This window comes from Carlito syrichta, unplaced genomic scaffold (genome assembly GCF_000164805.1).
Source record: "Carlito syrichta isolate Samal-C Ts95f unplaced genomic scaffold, Tarsius_syrichta-2.0.1 Scaffold305043, whole genome shotgun sequence".
Lineage (NCBI taxonomy): Eukaryota > Metazoa > Chordata > Mammalia > Primates > Tarsiidae > Carlito > Carlito syrichta.
Genome location: NW_007249139.1, coordinates 289755 through 295724, shown reverse-complemented (window position 1 = coordinate 295724; position 5970 = coordinate 289755).

Here is a 5970-nt window from a genome sequence, read left to right as displayed (position 1 = left end):
AAAAAAATGAGCACTGTCCGAACAGCAGGCCTTGAGCAAGGCAAGGCCCCAAGCGAAGGCAAGTTCTCTCTTGGTTGCTCTGCATCCTAGTCAAAGAGCAAGGGATGCAGCCTGCTACATGGAACGGCGTCTCAGATGCCTACACATGCAGGTACACATAGTACAGATAAAACCTTAGTTACAACAAGATAAGCGTGGAACAGCTTGCCATTTAGGTAGCAACAAAATTCTGTTATAGCTCCTTCATAGACCTCGAATTCCTCCCAGCTTCCTTTGTGCTTGATTATAAAATAAACATGCTGAGTTAGTTCAGGGCCACTTCTCCTCCATCAGAGGAAAGTGTCCCACCTGGCCCCAGCTTTTCTTTATGTCTTTGTGTCTGTGTCTTTCTTAATCTCTCGCCCACTACTCTCTCTCGGGACCCTCAAGGCAGCCGTATGGGCCACGGCAAGGACTGTCCTAAAAGAGCAAGAGTTAACCGGGCTCAGTGGCTCAGCCTGTAATCCCGCGCCTTTGGGAAGCTGAGGTGAGTGGATGGCCTGAGCCCGCGGATTCGAGACCCACCTGGGCAACTTGGCAAGACCTCATCTCTACAATAAATCAAAAATTAGCCGGGTGTGGTAGCGCACACCTGTAATTCTGGCTACTCGGAAGGCTGAGGCAGAAGGATCGCCGGAGCCCAGCAGGTCGAGGCTGCGGTGGCTGGGAGCAGCCACTGCCCTCCAGTCTGGGCGACAGAGTGAGACTCCAACTCAAAAAAAAAAAAAAAAAGAGCAAGAGTCATGAAAGAGACAAGGAGACAGCCAGTGATGTCACCTGAAGCAGGGAGTGGGAAGGGAAGAACCACCTGGCATTGCCCCTTCTCCTGTCCTGCAAACTTCAAGCACACCTAGAAGCCCAGGGAGGAAGGAGGCTGGGAAATGTAGTTCCCAGGAATAAACAGCAGAGCAGAAGGATGAGTTGGCAAATGCCCGGCACACCTTCCTTCCCAACCCACCTGGCTGGGCAGAGTCAGGGTGTCCATTTCGTCCCACTTCGGTCCCTCTCCCACTCTTTGACTTGTAGAGGAGGTTGGGGGAGGGGCTCAGTCACATCTGTTACAAATCAAGCCTAGAGGTAGCATTATTTAAATACTTTGGGGTGAGGGGACACATCACTGTGTGAGAAGAACCTCATAGTTTTCCTTTGCTTTTTATTTTCTATCTTCAGGAAAATTTTGCCATGTTTGCCTCTTGAGGAAAAGAAAGCCACGACTTGGATCTAGATGTAGATACTGCTCTCCTGTGTACTATCGGCAACTCTACCAAGTTTCTAAGTGGACTTCACCACAAGGCTCGCTGGAAATTTGGGGGTCATGTGCTCCCCTGCCACAACAATTTCTTCGTATCCTGGTTATGCCAGAGAGCACACAGCCTTGTAGAGATGTGAGTCAAGAAATGCTGCTGCGCCGGGCACAGTGGCTCAGCCTGTAATCCCAGCACTTTGTGAGGCCGAGGCTGTGAGGCTGGAGGTATCGGAGGGTGGGGCGGGCCTCAACAAGATGGCTTTAACCCGGACCAGGAGAACAATGGGCGAAAGTGAGTCCGCAAAAATGAATAACCAGAACTAAGACTCCAGCCGTAAAGCCAGCCAGTACCGGTTACAGTGACTCTAGCAACCCTGTTTAGTCAGTCGTCAGCAGACGCAACAGCTGTCTCAACCAGTGATCGCTCTTCTCAATCCCCCTTACAGCTTTTTCAGTGTGTCCTTTATAAACCCGTCGCCCATCTCATTGGGTGCGACTTTTCTGGCCCACAGTCACATGGACCAGTGAACCTCGCCCGGGATTGTGCTAATAAATTTTTCTTGGCTCCTTTGTTGCCATTTTACCTGGTCTGGTTTCGTTTACCTTACATTTGGTGCCAAAACCCGGGAGGATGGTGTGGGGCCCCAGCGGGCTCCCCCCTCCTCTCCCGATCCGGGACCTCTCTCAGGAACAGGACCTGGCCCCAGGACCTCAGACAACACGGTGAGTCCCTCGCTTTCCCTGACTTCTCCTCCTACCCTCCGGGGTGCCCAGTCCAAAATCGCAGCTGCGTCTGGGCTCACCCCTCCGGCATGGTGCCTTTGGCTCCGATGTAGTGGAGGCATCCCTATCTCCAAATTGCCAACCCTATAAACAGGAGCGAATTTTCCTTTCCATCCTATTCTAAGTGGGTCTGGAACGCTGGGCTCACTTGTTTAAGAACCCAGAAATGGAGATTGCGGCCATGGAAAGCCAGCCTTCTAAAACTGAGGCTCAGACCCAGTGTCTCATATCTAATCTGGCTACTCTGAGGTTGTCTAAAGATATCCATAAATGGAAGCTGGTCTTCCTTTCCTCCTGGGCCTGGCCCCAATGTCCGCTGGACAATCTGTCTTGCTGACCCCCCCACCCCCGAGGGAACTTTCAATTTTGGCCTCCTCACCAATCTCAATAATTATTGCCACCGGACTGAGAAATGGTCCAAAGTCCCCTATATCCAAGCCTTTTGGACACTGCACTCCCACCCAGACCTCTGTGTCAGATGTTCCTCGGCCCAGGTCCTCCTGGCCAAATCCCCTGATAGGGGCTGTCAGCCTCTCCCTGCGTCGGAATCTTCCTTTACAGATCCACTGGAGGACCTTGGCCTTCCCCCTCCAGCTCCTATACCCCCTTCTCCTCCCCTCCCATCCACCTCTCCTCAAATGTCTGCTCTTTCTCAACCCACTCCTTATTCAACCTCCTGTGCCCAGACCTCTTCCACTCAGGCCCCTCCGGTGTCTGCTCCTGCCTTACCTCCCGTCTTGTCCCTCCTATATCCAGCCCTTTCCCCCAGTCCGCCATCTCTAATTCCTTTGTCCTCAGCTCCAGTTGTTCCAGGTTGGGTTGGCCCCCCTCCCCCATCCACTTCCATCCCAACAGCCACAGAGACACCGCCTCCCTCCTCCAGTCCTGTTAACATCACACCTGACTCCTCTGTTTCCGACTCTGCCTCAGCCACCCGCAAGCTATACCCTCCTCTTCCATCATCATCGCCATCTTGCCCTCCTTCCACCTCATTCCCTACTCTCACCCTGCCGCCATCTTACAATCCAACACCGCCCTCTAAATGGACCAGCCCTCCGGTTACCAGGTCCCAGGCCCAGTTACTGGCCCCTCTCCGGGAGGTGACAGGTGCTGAGGGACTGGTTCAGGTACATGTTCCCTACTCCCTGGGGGACCTGTCCCAGATTAAAAAGCGCCTAGGCTCCTACTCTGCCAACCCAACTGCCTACACCAAGGAGTTTCAATCCCTCACTCAGGTATACGAGCTCACGTGGCACGACCTCCACGTAATTTTAACCTCCCGAGGAGCGCGATCGCGTCACCTCAGCAGCTCGGGACTACACTGATCAGGTACATAACTCCAACCATTCTTTGCCGGTCAGTGCCTGCTGAAGACCCACAGTGAAACTATCAGGATGGTACCACAGGTAAGACGAGGAGGGATCAGATGGTCTGCTGCCTTATTACAGAGTTGCCTTTTTTATTTCTGTAGTAACCTCCATTTCCAGGTTCTTAAACAAGGCTAACACAGGAGCCAGCCTCTTTCCTTAATTGTTTAACAGAGGCTCTTACCCTTCACACTCATTTGGACCCTTCCTCACCGCTGGGGTCCACAGTCTTAGCTACCCACTTTATCACCCAGTCCACTCCGGACATCCGGTACAAGCTTAAAAAGGCGGAGGAGGGCCCCCAGACTCCACTCCGAGACCTGGTGAATATGGCCTTTAAAGTTTATAATGCCCGAGAGGAGGAAGCCAAGTACGGGCCCAGAGGCTAAAACAGAAGGTGGCCCTTCAAACCCAAGCCCTAGTCACTGCCCTGCAGCCGGCACAACAGGAGCCTAAGGGCCCCCATCTCAGGAAACAGTCTGAGACCCGAACACCTCCGGGAGCCTGCTTCAGGTGTAGCCAGGAAGGCCACTGGGCAAAGCAATGCCCCAACCCCAGGCCACCAACTCGACCTTGCCCGGTCTGCAGACAAGAGGGACATTGGAAGTTTGAGTGCCCCCTGGGGGGGGGGACCATACCCCGGCGACAGAGTTTCGTGGGGGGCCAGCTCCCCCAATGGGCCCCTCGCCAGAGCTCCTGGGCCTCCTGAGTGACAAGTCACCTGAACTCGAACACCCCAATCACCCTTGCCAAGCCCAGGGCCACACTATGGGTAGCGGGTAAGTCCATCTCCCTTTTGGTGGACACGGGGGCTACCTATTCTGTTTTACTCTCCTTCCACAGGCCTTTATATCATTCTCAGGTCTCGGTTGTGGGCGTCTCGGGGGTGCCCTCCAAGCCACTAGAGATGGGTCCGGTGTCCTGCCTTTTTAAAGGCCATCCCTTCACCCATTCATTCTTAGTTATCCCATCCTGCCCAGCCCCTTTGCTGGGACGAGACCTTCTGTATAAGCTCGGGGCATCTATTTGCCTCACTTCACACCGAGTTCCCCCAACTCCGCTCCTGGCCCTCGCCTGCGCTGTCTTCTCCCTGAAGCCTTCGTCCGATTTCCCCATTTCCCCAAAAAAATTAATCCAGTAGTCTGGGACACTTCCACTCCTGTGGTGGCCAATCACCACACCCCAGTCCTCATTCACCTTAAGCATCCCTCTTGCTTCCCTTCCAGGCCTCAACTTCCTATCTCACACGCCCTTCACAAGGGCCTCCAGCCCATTGTTAACCAACTGCTCATCCAGGGTCTTCTGGTTCCTACCAACTCCCCTTGTAATACTCCCATCCTCCTGGTAAAGAAGCCGTCTGGCGCTTATCGACTGGTGCAAAATCTGCAGATAATCAACTCTGCCATAATACCACTGCATCCAGTGGTCCCTAACCCATATACTCTCCTATCTCAGATACCCCCCACTACTACTCATTTCACAGTCCTGGACCTTAAAGATGCCTTCTTCACCATCCCCTTACATCCAGACTCCCAGGCACTCTTTGCCTTTACTTGGGAGGATCCAGACTCCCACAGGACCCAACAATTTACCTGGATGGTCCTGCCTCAGGGATTCCGTGATAGTCCCCACCTTTTTGGCCAGGCGTTGGCTGAGGACCTGTCCTCTTATGACTCTGGGTGTAGCACTCTCCTCCAGTATGTAGATGACCTCCTCCTGTGCAGCCCCTCCAGGGAGGTCTCTCTCTGGGATATGGCCTCCTTCCTTAACTTTCTAGCACAGCGGGGATACAGGGTTTCCCCTTCCAAAGTTCAACTCTCTACCCCACAAGTCACCTACCTAGGGGTGGCCCTGACCCCCACTTCCAAGGCCCTCACGGCAGATGGCACCACCTCCATCAGGGAACTCCTACCCCCCCACCTCAGGTGCTGAAATTTTGTCGTTCCTTGGGCTGGGAGGCTTCTTTAGGCATTGGGTCCCCAATTTCACTATATACTTGCTAAACCGCTACATGCTACAGCTAAGGAAACTCCCACTGGCCCCCTCACTTCTCCCTTAGCTGTAGCCCGCGCCTTTGAGACCTTGCGAGACACGCTCCTAGCTCCCCCACCCCACCCCGCTTATGCTTCCTGACTTCCGCAAGCCTTTCCTCCTGTTCACTGAAGAAAGAACTGGGACGCCAACCAGGGTTCTGGCCCAACCAGTGGGACCCTCTCACCGACTGGTCGCCTTCCTGTCCAAGCAGTTGGATCCCACCGTCCAGGGATGGCAGCCTTGCCTCCAGGCGCTGGCAGCAGCGGCTTGCTTATCCAAGGAGGCTCTAAAGCTTACCCTTCAACAGCCGGTTATGGTCTGCTCCCCCCACAGACTCCAGGACCTCTTGGGTCATAAGTCATTATCCTTATTAAGCCCTTCTAGGGTCCAGGAGTTCCACCTTTTATTCATAGAACACCCCCAAGTGTCTCTTCGGTCATTGCCACTTCTAAATCCAGCTACTCTCCTTCCCTCCGCTAGCTCCTCAGTTTTGCCTGAACA